Source organism: Ambystoma mexicanum, chromosome 2p (genome assembly GCF_040938575.1).
Source record: "Ambystoma mexicanum isolate Mex_15411 chromosome 2p, UKY_AmexF1_1, whole genome shotgun sequence".
Classification (NCBI taxonomy): Eukaryota; Metazoa; Chordata; class Amphibia; order Caudata; family Ambystomatidae; genus Ambystoma; species Ambystoma mexicanum.
Genome location: NC_090923.1, coordinates 793,220,777 through 793,235,926, shown reverse-complemented (window position 1 = coordinate 793,235,926; position 15,150 = coordinate 793,220,777).

Sequence of the window (15,150 nt, the reverse complement as noted above, 5' to 3'; positions counted from 1 at the left end):
GCCTTCCTTTGGAACAGCCTCCTGGCCACTTTGAAACTTGAGGAAAACCATCTCCGGTTACAGAAGCATCTCAAGACCTTCCTCTTTGCCTCTGCCTTTGCCCCCCTTCTCCCCTGTTGATCTGTTTCTTCTTCTTGGCATTGTGCACCTGGCCACCCTCTGTCATTCGGGCCCAGGTAGCTGCTCACCTGCCACCCTCCTGCACTGCCTCTTGGCCACTAGCACTCTGTATCTGTACCCATACAGCCCTCCTCCCACATTTCTTCTGCACTTATCAGATATACCTTAAATGACTTACTTTCACCTGCCACTTGCTGGCTGCAGTACCATGGTTTGTCTGCCTGTATTTATTATTTATTTTATTTAATATTTATTTTTGTTTTCTCTCCTCTGCTCCGCACTTTCCACTCCCCCCCCTTCCATGCACGTTCCCCCTTTTCCCCTTTCCATGCACTTGCGCTTTCTTAAATGTCACTGGGCCTAGTAAGATTGCGGTTTTCTTTTTTGTTCTCCCTTGTTCCCCACCCTTTTTGCCTGGTCGCGCTCTGAAACACGTGTGTACAAGCGTGATATAAATAACATATCATTTCATCATAGCACAGCCAAATGCTTGTATGTACAAAGTGCAAGGCCCTTTGCTCAGTGCACCCACAGAGGACTGCTGTTCTATTCCTTGTTATGGGGACTTACAATGAAGTTGCGAGTACCCCTTACTGGCTCAATATGCAAGCTATATGATTCTATGCAGGACTAAGCATATATGTATAACTCATTCATAAGTGAAACTGTACCCTTAAAACACACAGTTCATCTGAGAGACTGTTTTGCAAATAAAAGCAAATACAGGTGAATTCAGGCATCTTGCAGTTTTTAGTGTTTTCTGCTATTCCAGGCACTATAATGCTATTATTCTCTCTCTCCACTCTCGCTCATTCCTGAAATATGTTTGGGTTCACCTTTCACTTCTATGCAGATGACTCTCATATGTATCTCTTTTTGCTTCCTTTTGCTGATCCACTCCATAGGCATAGGGGACTCTAATGAACAATTCCGAGGTGAAAAAAGGCATCCCTAATGTCTGCACCATAACAAGTGGACTGTTGGGAGCTATGGCCCCAGACATTACAAAACCGAATCCTTTGGAGTGGCCTAATGAGTCAGCCGGTGCTGTACGCTGGCCCCACACTCGCCAATAATTATATGAATTACATCATTAGGAGTTTTAAAGAGGTAGGGGCCCACACTCCCAAACAACCAGAGGAACCTGTTTCCATTCTCCTACATGTTGACGATACCGTGTAACTGGCCACTATTTTTCTTAGAAAACGTATAGAATGTTTTGAAGAATTTTGCAATACAAAATGCCTTTAAATAAATAATATATACATGAAATTACATACTGCAGAAAAAATACGTTTCTCACCTACTTTGCTCTAAAATGTCCTGATAATTCCCAACCTCTTTGCCAACTTTTAGCCCTTATAAGTGCCCCAGCCGGAACCTGCCACAAGCAAAGCGAAGCTGAATATGTCAAACTGATGACTAGGCTGAGTGAAGGTATTGGTTGGTACCCCGATTTTAAACGTGGTACTAGAGTACCCATATTAATACAACTGTTTAAAAGCAAACTGAGCAACTGGAATTGGACCCACAACTACTCGCATTTGTCCACCCTACACAGTTACAAGTACATATCTAACATTACTCACATGCAGAGGCGTTGCTAGAGGGGGGCATGGGGGCTATAGCCCCTGGTCTTTTGGTTGTAGCCCCGGATAGAATCTCAGGAGCTACAAGCAAAAGGCTAGCTAGCCCCCAGTCCCGGCAGTTCCAACATTAGCGTAGCCCCGGGTCTTTTCCAGACCTAGCAACACCCCTGCTCACAAGCATCTCCAACCCCAGAGATACTTGAGACAATGCCCTAGCCCTGCTATGCAGTCCTTTTACTTCCCTTGCAAAGATACCTTGGGGTCAGGCACAAGATACCCGAGTCACATCGGACATGTCGAATATGTAAAGTACCCAGGGTTTTGGAAACTGCAAAGCATGTTTTCACTGAGTGCAACTCACTTGGCCCGCTGTATATGACAATATTGGGCAGTTTTGTGCACAATTACGAGGCAATAAAGCACAATGATTTTTGGAACTACTGCCTTAACACTGAGTCAGAAAATGTCAAGATAGCTCTGTATCGGCTGTGGTGCTTTATTGTAAAATACTATTTGAAGTAAATGGCGCAAGGTGCGAGTAATGAAATGCGGTTGCTCTGTTTTATGTAACACTAACTGATTTCACATGAACGGGTGAATGGCTCTAGTGCACATCTAGCTTCCATTTTTGACCACAGTTTAATATTTCTCACTAACGATTGATTACTGTTTGGCTGTCACGCTTTTTAGTAGTATTTATTGAGTGAGTGATGTCTTTTACTCTGTATCTATATTGAGTGATCTATAGTTTTAATGGTGACAACTTTGTAGCCAATCAGTATGGTAGTGTATGGTAGTGTATGGTAGTGTATGGTAGTGGATGGTAGTGTATGGTAGTGGATGGTAGTGTCTGATAGTGTATGGTAGTGTATGGTAGTGGATGGTAGTGGATGGTAGTGTATGGTAGTGGATGTTAGTGGATGGTAGTGGATGGTAGTGTATGGTAGTGGATGGTAGTGGATGGTAGTGTATGGTAGTGGATGGTAGTGTCTGATAGTGTATGGTAGTGTATGGTAGTGGATGGTAGTGTCTGATAGTGTCTGGTAGTGGATGGTAGTGGATGGTAGTGTATGGTAGTGTATGGTAGTGGATGGTAGTGGATGGTAGTGTATGGTAGTGGATGTTAGTGGATGGTAGTGGATGGTAGTGTATGGTAGTGGATGGTAGTGGATGGTAGTGTATGGTAGTGGATGGTAGTGGATGGTAGTGGATGGTAGTGTATGGTAGTGGATGGTAGTGGATGGTAGTGGATGGTAGTGTCTGATAGTGTATGGTAGTGTATGGTAGTGGATGGTAGTGTCTGATAGTGTATGGTAGTGTATGGTAGTGTATGGTAGTGGATGGTAGTGGATGGTAGTGGATGGTAGTGTATGGTAGTGGATGGTAGTGTCTGATAGTGTATGGTAGTGTATGGTAGTGTATGGTAGTGTATGGTAGTGTATGGTAGTGGATGGTAGTGTATGGTAGTGGATGGTAGTGGATGGTAGTGTATGGTGTTGAAATATGGAACATGAACTTTCATTGTATTTGTATTGGTAAATGAAACTGTTTTGGTGTTTGTGCTTTCTTTTAGTATTTGATGTGTTTTGTAAAAGTTCTTTGAACTGAATACAAGTAAAATAAAAAATAAAACCAATTGGCAGGGCAGCTGAAACAGTAAGAGATCATGCTACATCGCTTTGTCGCTTTAAGGAGAAGGCACTGGGTAATGTCATTCGTACTGCTTTTACAAACTTCACAACTGATGGTAAAGCAGTAGCCAGGCACAGACCTGACAGTGGGGCATAGCTAAAACCAGTCAACTTTCAACTAATGAATTTATTTTTATGAACGACTTCATAGCTTGCTGAAGCAGACACCATTAGATATCTTATAACTTTAACTAGGATTTGAATAGATTTCCACAACGACCGCTATAAAGCCAGTAATGTACCCAGCAAGGTTTTTATCTCACCCCATTTCAGAGACCTTTAAACTCTGAAAAAAGACACACTATGCATGGTTGGTTTATGTTTGCAATATTTTGACAATGTTGCAACTTAAAAAAAAAAGAATTTGGGCAAATGGAAAATCTGCGATTATACTAACTACACTGATTGGGTCCAACACGTACTGCTGTCAAAGATGGTGGATATTTCATTTTCTCTATCCTCCTGATAATGCAAGAATCCTGATGGAGGAAAGTGGATTTGGGTAAGGCTGAGCCTTTGCTTCTGTGCTCTTCTTATCTGAAATCCAAATTCAGCATCCTTCTGTAAGGAGCAATGGCAAAGAACATATGTGTTGTTTTCATAAGAGGCTATACACCATAGCATGCTGGCGCCAGTAGGAGTAGAGGTCAAGTTGGACTTTATTTGCTGGATTCTTCAGTTAAAAGCCACCAACCAGGTCTCATCATCAGACAAGACATGATAGCAGCAGCACCCACTGGAAATCAATTCACTCATCTCTCACAATCACCTGACACTCCTGGTACACAAGTCCCTATGACATGCTTCCATGCATCATTCCATTGATGACATCATCCACTCCCTGTCACTCAAGCGTGCATCCATTCAGGATACAACACACCTTCCTTTCTTACGGCCAGAAGATCACACTCAGGAAGATGGTAGACACGAACACTGAGTGGGACACACATGTGCCATTTGAATATCAAACATACAAGAAAGCACACACTGTCCAGTTGAGAGGGTGGAAGAAACACTGAGTGCCAGGCGAGGGGCCATTCGGCACACAATAATTCTTCCATCCTGCCCCAACATCTGCTTGCTGGTGGACGACCGGGACTGGCGCCTCCTGAACTGACTCGAACCACCAAACAGCACTGAGAAGACTGGTTTGATGTTGTAGAACCTCCAAGACACTGCAAAAGGTTTTATTGCCGGGTATTAGGACGCCAAGTTCATGTTTGGGCCATAGGGACTGTCTAGGTCACATGAATCCCTTTTTGTAACTTGAGAGTTTATGATTTTTGATCATTTGTGGCTTTCATTGCCTTTTCTCCCCCGTCTCATTACCCAAAGTGCTGCACCTGGCTAGCTTGAATATTCTGTGTTTTTTCTACAGAGGTGGATTTTTGCAGTGTTTTTTATTTAGTTATTATTGCATATGGTGTGTTTAATTAAAATATATGTATCGATTTTTATAGAACCGTGATTGGACATTCCTATATATTATAACGTTATATTTCGCTGTTTGGGTTGCTATTGTCTCACATTCACACCTCTCTTGAGAGAATAGCCTTCCCTTAGTGCACGTTACCCAAAAGGTGAAGGAGGTACATCTTTTAGCTGTGCCTGTTTTACCTTTATGATTGGGTTCACTCTTGGTGTGTAGAAGCGGGAGAGCTGGGTAGGCACTTTAGCCTGTACTGCTGCAGGGCAGAAGTCCAGTTGTCACAAGGACATAATACAGTGCACACCAATGGGACCCGCCGACGTGTTTTAAACATGTGTATTATGTACTACTTGTCTGATGCACCCTACTGACATGGTGCCCTTATTCACAGGGTCCTGGATTATATGAATGAGGAAGAGGATGGCAATGAAGATGATGGTGACTGTGATGACACCATGGAGTGAGAAAGCAATCCTGGCCATGGGCATGTAGATAAATCTGAAGCTCTGCACTGTCCCGCCACCAGCTGAGCCTCAGCCATCCTCCATCAGTAAGGAACAGCTACATGGTTACAGTGACTGTGACACTGCCAATACTGTTACGACTATGGACACTGTCACTGGGGCTCCATGTGCTATTCCACAGATGAGGGCCGAGGACACACTGTTGGTGGTGGAGGTCATCAGCACTGCCATGGAGCCCTCTCACCCTAAGCCAGGGGGGTATCTACTGCACTCCAGGCAGGCATCCACCATCTCCAGCGCACCCACTGTACCGATTGCACCTGTCCCTCTGACTGGTGATCACTTGGCAGACATCATTGGGAGATATTCAGCCATAGAGAAGCCCAGCCCATGGTAGAGGCGAGTGGGAGGGAATTGCTGGAAACGTGCTTATCTATGGGCCCAATGCTTGCAGATGTCTGACAGTCCCTGGAGGATGTGAGGCATACGTTTGTGCCAGCCAACCGGCTGAGGGCTAATTTGTTCAAAGAGGTATGGGTAGCAAGGCAAGAGGCCAGGGAGGGGGCTTAGTTTGCCTGAGAGCATGCCTCTGCAGCATCTGCTAGTCATTTTACACCCAGTTCAGCACCCATTTGGTGCGCAGTGGAAGTACTCTACATGATCTTCAGCACCGAACTGTAGTTCCATAGAACTACATTCCCTGGCTCACCCCGACCGAATAACCCCGCCGGCGGTGCATCAGCGCCGGCAAGTATGCGAGGCCAGTTGTCGCCAGTTTGCATCTGGCTTGCTTATGGATGCGCCTTCCACTCATCTGATTCCAATGTCTAGGTAAGGCACAGCGTTGCCCTCGGGCACCCTGGCCCAGGCTCAGCCCAGTCCTGCTCCCACGTTGCGCTCTGCTGTGTGTCCTAGACCGAAAACTTGCTCTACAAGTCCTTACAATGCCCCGAATACCAACGTTACGAGGAGCACGGTTTCAAATATCCCCCTATGTCCCCACTTGTTTTCTCTCTTCTCAATACTCGCTCCCTCATGTCACATGGGGTGGAGGTGGAAGACCTCCTCACCCAGTCTAGGTGTGACTTTCTAGCCATCACAGAGTCCTGGCTGAGTGACTCTATTCCTACGGAAGCCACACTAGCAGTTCCCCCTGACGAGGCAATCCTGTGGGCTGATCGCCAAGATGCAAGGGGAGGGGTGTGTCGCTCTGCTTTTCAATAATACGTTTCACTGCCATTCTTCCCCCCACGACTCTCCCGATGATTGTCAATCATTGGTAGCCAAACTGAGAATGAACGACAATACCTCTCTTACCATCATTATTATCTACAAGCCCCCTAGACCTCTCCCATCCTTTGAGGAGCAACTCTTGCACCTCCTGAACAACATCTCTAACGTAAACACACCAGTTGTTCTACTGGGGGACTTTAATCTCCGGGCCAATGCACCAACGGATAAGGCTGCCCGGTCACTGCTAGCGGTGCTGGCCACCATTGGCTTCACCCAACAAGTTAATTAGCCTACCCACGTTGGAGGCCATACTCTGGACTGGATTCTACTACACCAGCTCTCTGCCTCCACTCTGTCCGTTTTCCCCTGTCCTTGGTCCGATCATTCGCTTCTCACTCTCCATGTGAATCTCCCTACATCTCCAACTAGAGTGGACATCCTCCCAAGACAGCTAATTAAGACTAGAAGCCTAAAAAATCTCAATCCCGAGAACCTATCCCGTGCACTAAGACTTAAACTCGGTCACATAGAAGACTACAACCTGACTGTCCATATTACAAACACGCTTGATACAGTTATGGACGACTTAGCTCCCATTATCACCAAACGTGTAAAGCCGAAACTCTCTCCCGTCATTGGTTCAATTAAGATATTCTCACCCTTAGATACCGTAGGAGAGCAGCAGAACGGGCCTGGCGAAAACAGCCTACACCTGTCACTTTATCGTCTTACAAACTGGCAGTAAAAACGTTCAAGTCCGCCATGACCCAAGCCAAAGCCTCCTATTACAACACGAGAATCAAACTGGTTAAGTCAAGTTCCAAGGAACTTTTTTCTATCCTGAAGGACTTTAACAACAAACCTCATACTAAAATCAGACCCCCGAGGACCAGGCCTGGTGTCAAACAATCCACGACACCTTCTCTGCTAAAGTTGCCTCCCACCTACAGTCCACCATCTCTCACAAAGCTCTCACCCCCATTCCCACATCCTCCCCACCATGAATAGCCCCCACCATCCTACCTGCCACCTCTAAGCCTGTATTTTCATTCACCCCTTGCACCTTGGCTGAAATCACCCAGATCATCTCTAACATGAAACCCACCACATGCAAGGGTGATTCTTGTCCCTCGAGGCTCTTGGTTAGATGCCTCGACACCTTGGGCCCCTGAGTTACCAAATCTATCAATCAATCATTCCTTGAGGGTCAAGTTCCCATGGATCTCAAAGAGGCCTGGATTACCCCCTCCTCAAAAAAGATAATCTAGACCCTGTCAGCCAAAAAATGACCGACCAATAACCAACGTTCCGTTCCTCCTTAAGGTCATGGATCGGGTTGCAAACCTGCAGCTGCAGATATTTATTGAAGAAAATGCCATCCTAGGTCCACGCCAATCCGGTTTCCATGCTCGGCACGGCACGGAGACCACTATGCTTGACCTCAAGTCCAATCTCTCTTTCATCATCGATCAAGGCCATCCAGCCCTCCTTCTATTGCTCGACTTGTCGGCCGCTTTCGACCTGGTCGACCATGATCTACTGGTGACCAGGTTGCAATCATTGATGGGTTGTTCCAACACAGCAACACAATGGCTTGCCTTCTTCCTGGGTGCCCGCAATGCCAGGGTCACAATAGAAGATGCCTGTTCCTCTACTACCTCACTTATTCATGGTGTTCTCCAGGGATCATCCCTAGAAATTTCTCACGGAGCTGTCATTCTTCCTGCAGCATACCTGCACGAGCAAAGGCAACAGCCAGCAATTTCTACAATTCATGCTTGATCCTTGCCACCCGGCATCACCGAATTGAAACACACTCATTACGCCCAGATCTACATTACAAACCTTCGGGTTTGAAAACACGTGCCGGCTGACCACCTTTTAGACTACATGTCTACTATTTGAACATTAAAAGAACAGTCAGTCCTCTACTGCGGCTTCCTGTGCCCAGGCCAGGGAGGACACCCAATTGCCCGGAAGCAGGCTACTGTTGATCTTTGGGAGGGCTAAACTGGAGCCAAGTAGGATGCTCGGCTAGCCCGTGAACAGACCTCTAGGCAGTCCGGCAGCTTGCAGTGCTGCTCGTGGCTCCTCTGCTGCAGTGCACCTCTTGCGCTGAATGGTGGAGGTCAGAGTGCAGCATAAGCCAGTCTGAGGATGCACTGACAGACCGGATGAAACACCAGGAACAGTCCTTTACACACATGCCTGTGGTTCGGGATTCCACCTCTACCTCACCCATCCCCATCTCTGTTCCGCCATCAGCATTGCAGTCTTCTGTCACTGCTCATACCGTCCGTAGCATCTCCCCCACTGTGAGACATGGCTAGCAGGAGAAGCAGCAATGGCAGGGTAAGTAGATGAACCAAAGTTACTTGGTAGTATTCCCCATTCAGTGTAGGGATTTAATTTGAGTGTTTCATTCTGTTAACCTGATTTCACTGTAACGCTGTTTCAACCTGAACTTCTTGGACTTCACCCTGGATCCTAATTCCTGGATGGTGCCTTGCACATTTGTTACATTAACTGACTCTGGACATTTAGCTTCTTGGACATTGGCCTGGACATAATTGATTACCCAAACCATTTCCCTGACCCCAAATGGTACAGAAGCAAATCCAACATCTCACCCAGTTCAATAAATCCACAGCATTCAAGTGCTGTGTTGCCTGTGATTTGGTTTGGTGGTGTTTGATGTTAGATGCAGGGGAGGTGGACGCTGGTATATGCAAACATGTTAGTGATGCTCTCACCTCCATCTGAAGAAGTTGTTGCCCATCATCATCGTCCTGGTGCCTACTGGTCATGGCCGTTGCCATCATCTTCAAAGTCTGTATTGTCGTTGCCATTGCGGGGACAATGGGCCTCATTACACGGATGGCGGAGAACCATGGCGCTATTAGCGCCATGGTCCATGCCGGTAAAATACCGGCACCGCCTTGGCGGAAAGGGGAATTACCGCCCCATTCCAAGGTTGGCGGGGCGGTAATTCCCCCTTCCACCATTGCCCTTCCCCATTCCCATTTTTGCCCCATAGGGCATAATGGGAATGGGGAAGGCGCTAATTACGGTACCGCAAATTGCGGTACCGTAATTAGCTCCCTGGGTCCCTTTGCGGGTTGGTTTTTAACGCCTGCAAAGCAGGCGTTAAATTCCCCAACCCGCAAAGGGACCTCGTAGTAAGGCGGTAAGGATTTACCGGTACCGGTAAAATACCGGTACACCCTTACCGCCATCCGTGTAATGAAGCCCATTGTGTCTGGTGGTTATATGGTGCAACACACAGCCACAACGGGATAGGTCATTTCTAGCTTTTATATGAAGGCACCTCCTGTCCGTTGCAGACACCAGAAGCGATTGTTCAATACGTCAAATGCCCGCTCAATGATGGTGCAGGTGTGGGCATTTTTGTAGTACGGCTGCCTTCGATTTCCAGAATTAGATTGTGGCCTCATCAGCCAAGGACAGACGGGGCACCAGTATCCCCTCGTGAGTCTAGAGGATGGATTACGATTACACGCTTGTACCTTAGAGGTTGTGATGGGTGAACATGATTCAGATGCAAGTGAGTGGAATTATGTATTTCCTGATGTGTACCATGCTACGCGATGGTGACCACACCTCTCATACCCCAAAAACGAGACATGTGACACTCAAACATGTGTCAGGAACAAGTTGTTCATGTGAAGGCCACTCTTGCATGCATGGTATGTTTTTGGGTGTAGATTGGGGATCATATGTGGCACGAATAGCTTCAAGATTCATGGGATTGGCTGTGGATCACTATGTCCAAATGCATGACTCTGCATTACCCCATGACATGCCTGAATGAGATTTCCGGTCCTTACTTGTCAGATTGAATGAACACGTGATAATGACGAGGTACATTGTCTCTGGGTGCTAGACATAGAGGCTGGACAGGACTTTCTATTCACACGTGGCATTGTGACACACAGGAACATGGCCACAAATGTTATAATGGGTCAGTAGGGCAGTGGTATAATTGATTTTCATGGCCAAAGTAAACCTGATATTTATCGTATGGCATTCCATTTTCATTGACCATGCCAGAAATCTGTTCTGCAAGGATTTGGGTGGAGGATGGGTGATGGGTGGAACAGTGCAGCTATTCAATGGCGCAGAGGGAGTCCCCCTAGTTGCCTGCAGTCAAGGGGCTGCAATGGGCATCACAGGGGTGCAATAGCAGAGGCTTATTAGTGAAGATAGTGCTTTTGTTCTGAAAGTTGTACAGTGGCAACTTCTGGAGACCCGATAGTATGATGGCGACCAATCTCAGTACACACTCATGACAGCCATGTGTATCTCACCTCAGGATGTAGGTGTGTGGTAGCGTGCATTGCTGTGTTGTCACGTACATACACAGCAGCCTTGCCTGACACTGCTGAAGTCCATCCAGGATGCGTGTCAAGTAGCTCTGGGCCAGTATATAACATCGTTTAAGTCACATGCGCTCTACCAAAAGGGTTCAAGTTTAAAGAAAAATTCTCATAAGAATACAAGTGTTCAACGGTATTCAGTGATTTTAATGAAAACATTTCAGAGAATTATTTTTTAACGAAACAAAATAAAACAAATATTGTTTATTTTAAAATATATATGTGGGTTGGGGTAAGGGGTGGAGGTGGGGAGGGTTTGGGGTGGGTTATAAACACAGGGAAACGGTGGCCTTGGAGGCTGGGGGCCCAAAAAAAGAAATTCAGTGATTTTTCAATTTTTTGGTTTCGTTCAAAAATCATTCTCTGGAAAATAATTCAGTAAAATCACATAGATCTGTGTTCAACAATAATGTTCCATTATCCTCAGAATAACCACTATTTATTGGGCTTTACAGAGTTGTATGCCATGTGCCACATTGTGTGACATGTGCCGACACGTGTTTCACCATCACAGGACTTTTTCAAGGTTTGTTATATTTTTTGATGATCTTGTGGTCATATTTAGGTATTCCTGCACGTTCCATATTTATTCTGTAACCTATTGGTCGATGGCCAAGACTTATCCTTTATTTCCTGATTCAAAATAAATTTATGGTCTATTTCCAGTAATAGGATTTCTACGGGCGGAGACCATTGTTCCTGGTGTCCCCGTGGGCTCCGCTCGTAGAAATCTTGCAGGAATGCATGGATACCACTCGTGGGACGTGCACGAATAACAAAATACGAGCCACAGCTGCAAGATTAGCCACTCATGTGTAATGCCCGTGTTTGGTGGCATGAAGTCAGAGGGCACATGCAGAAGGTATAAGTATGCGGCAAGGCATAAACTATTACCCTTGTTTGGTGGCATAAAGTCAGAGGGCACAGGCAGAAGGTGTAAGCATGCGGCAAGGCATAGACTATTACCCTTGTTTGGTGGCATAAAGTCAGAGGGCAAAGGCAGAAGGTGAAAGTATGCAGCAAGGCATAAACTATTACCCTTGTTTGGTGGCATAAAGTCAGAGGGCACAGGCAGAAGGTGAAAGTATGCGGCAAGGCATAAACTATTACCCTTGTTTGGTGGCATAAAGTCAGAGGGCACAGGCAGAAGGTGTAAGTATGCGGCAAGGCATAAACTAGTACCCTTGTTTGGTGGCATAAAGTCAGAGGGCACAGGCAGAAGGTATAAGTATGCGGCAAGGCATAAACTATTACCCTTGTTTGGTGGCATAAAGTCAGAGGGCACAGGCAGAAGGTGTAAGTATGCGGCAAGGCATAAACTAGTACCCTTGTTTGGTGGCATAAAGTCAGAGGGCACAGGCAGAAGGTATAAGTATGCGGCAAGGCATAAACTATTACCCTTGTTTGGTGGCATAAAGGCAGAGGGCACAGGCAGAAGGTATAAGTATGCGGCAAGGCATAAACTATTACCCTTGTAATCACCCCACTATTTTTTTATCCGGGTACATGGAAAATGAGCTCCTTGATGTATGGGCACATTAGCACAATAACTAGTACATTTGAATAACTGCTTTTATATTAGAACAACTTTGCACAAAAAATAAAGGCTCAGAAAATTGGAGGAAAATGAAATATTTGAATGTATTGGGATGTAATAGAGAGAATAAAATACTGGAAAACTGAGCTAAGCACAAAATAGCGGAACTGACAGCATGTTATGTTCTCTAATGAGCGTTGGCATTGCAGCTGTAAGGGGTAGAGCGGCAGCACAGCCATGATTAGTGATATGATGAAGCAAAACCGCAGAAACCCACGATTGGTTGGCTACATTCAGAAAGCCCAGAAGGTTGTGACGTTAGTCTCTTCTTGGAACATGGGCACGCCCAGTGACGAGTGACACATCAAGCATGACAACATTCTTGTCTGAAACCCATATTAGGTGAAAGGTTGGTGCTGCTCACTAGACCATAGCGCATTACGTATGATAGTGATCCGCTGCAGGTAGAGATTTTGTCACACGCGTGGGCTGCGCAGAACTGTGCAGGCATAACATGGTGTCGTTCAGCCATGCTCCTCAAGATTGTAGGATCTTCTGTTAGGAAGTATATTGTAGAAAGGTAATTGACAAAATGTATCTTACCATCTTATGTATGATTTGCATTGTGTAAAACCCCATAAATTCCTAAGTTAGCCGTGCATGCGGGGGCCCACTTTCCTGGGATTGGGATACTCTGATGGTTTCTCTGTCCATTTCTCCACAGCTGTACAGAAATAAACCTCACTTTGGCGCTGCTATCGCAATAGTCCTAATGGATTTATTGGGAGTGTTTCCATAGTGATAAAGCAGAACTTTCTTAAACTGTGCGAACTGACATGGCAACATGAGTGTAGTTGAGTTCTAATTACTTGCAACCTCAATGATCAGTCGCAATGAATACATGGCAAGGGAAGCTCGCTTGGAGTGTCTAACCTCCAAGGATTTCCACTTTTAGTGAGCCTGCTATGGGCCTCATCACAGGTTGGGCGGAGCAGCAAAAATGCAGCGGTAACGCTATTACTGCTCTGCCCAAGACCGCATTTTTGGGGGCGGTCAAGGCACTCCCCTCCATCCTTGAGCTGGAGGTGATTGCGCTGACTTTCGGTCCATTTTCGGTGCTATTACTGCCGGCGGCAATAGCACCGAAAATCCCCATAGAGTCCTATGGACTCTTGAGAAAATGGGGAATTACAGCCACAACGTAACTCGGGATCCAGCGCAAACTGCGCCAGTCCGAGTTGCGTTAACTCTAATTGCATTGGGCGGTATGTATCCTGGCGTAATTACCGCTGGGATACCGTCCAACTCAGGATGAGGCCCTATGATTGCTATTACGCAGTATAAGAATGAAGGCACATTCCAAACTGTGCATGTGTGTGTGTAAGCCTATCCTCCGGGCTGATCGAATAGTGATGGCATTGCAGCACAGATAAAACAAGTGTGCAGGAATGGAACTGCAGCCTAATCATTGATAACAGACTCCCCTATTGTAAAGCACACGTGACTCTAAGCCAGACTGTGGCCATTTACACACACGTCTATGTTTACTGTAATGTTACCTGCTACAGACCAATCCATCTGTGGAAGGGCAGCCCAACGTGACTAACCCTTTGCTTATCCTTTGCAACATATGTTGGCATCCTTCGCTTACTCTTCATGAGCATTAGCTTAACAATTCACAGGCATGATTCGGACACCATTTTATATACTACACTCTCAACAGGGGCCTTTTTATGTCTCCTCACCATTATATGATCTTGTGAATATCCACACTCAGGCTCTTGGCTCAGATCCTGCACCAGTTCTGCTGAGGTGTGCACTCCTCCTTTACTCCATTTCATCTTTCAGGTCAACACTTAAATGCTTGCTAGAACATAACATGGAATATTGATCCCATGGAGCAATACATATGTGGAACATAAGGGAGACATCACTGGAGTTAACATGAGTGGGTGGGGGCTCTGCAGTGCTACGGGACCCATTGTTCAGTGCCCCCGCTCAGCCCAATACTTTTCTTATGCATGAAAGTGACTGGAATCCAAGTGACCCACACTACATCTTGTGATATTGGTAGGCTTCACACTGAACTTTGTGATTAACACAGTTATTGTACACCGAACACCGACTCAATTCACAAAGCAGGGCTTGTAACTCATTCCTGTTCAGACCACATGTTCTGGCACCAGAACAACTTTCTGAGCTTTTCGTTCATGCCTATATGCATGCATTTTATCCAGGAGCGCTCCCACAAGGACCATGAAACTGATGATGATAATGATGCCTGTGTAGGTAAGTGTAACTGCTAAGTATCTAGGAATGCTCCCACATGGAGCATGAAACTGATGATGATGCCTGTGTAGGTATGCGTAACTGCAAAGTATCTAGGAGCACTCCCACATGAAGCATGAAACTGATGATGATGCCTGTGTAGGTATGCGTAACTGCAAAGTATCTAGGAGCGCTCCCACAAGAGCCATGAAAATGATGATGATAATGATGCCTGTGTAGGTAAGCGTAACTGCTAAGTATCTAGGAGCGCTCCCACAAGAGCCATGAAACTGATGATGATAATGATGCCTGTGTAGGTAAGCGTAACTGCTAAGTATCTAGGAGCACTCCCACATGAAGCATGAAACTGATGATGATGCCTGTGTAGGTATGCGTAACTGCAAAGTATCTAGGAGCGCTCC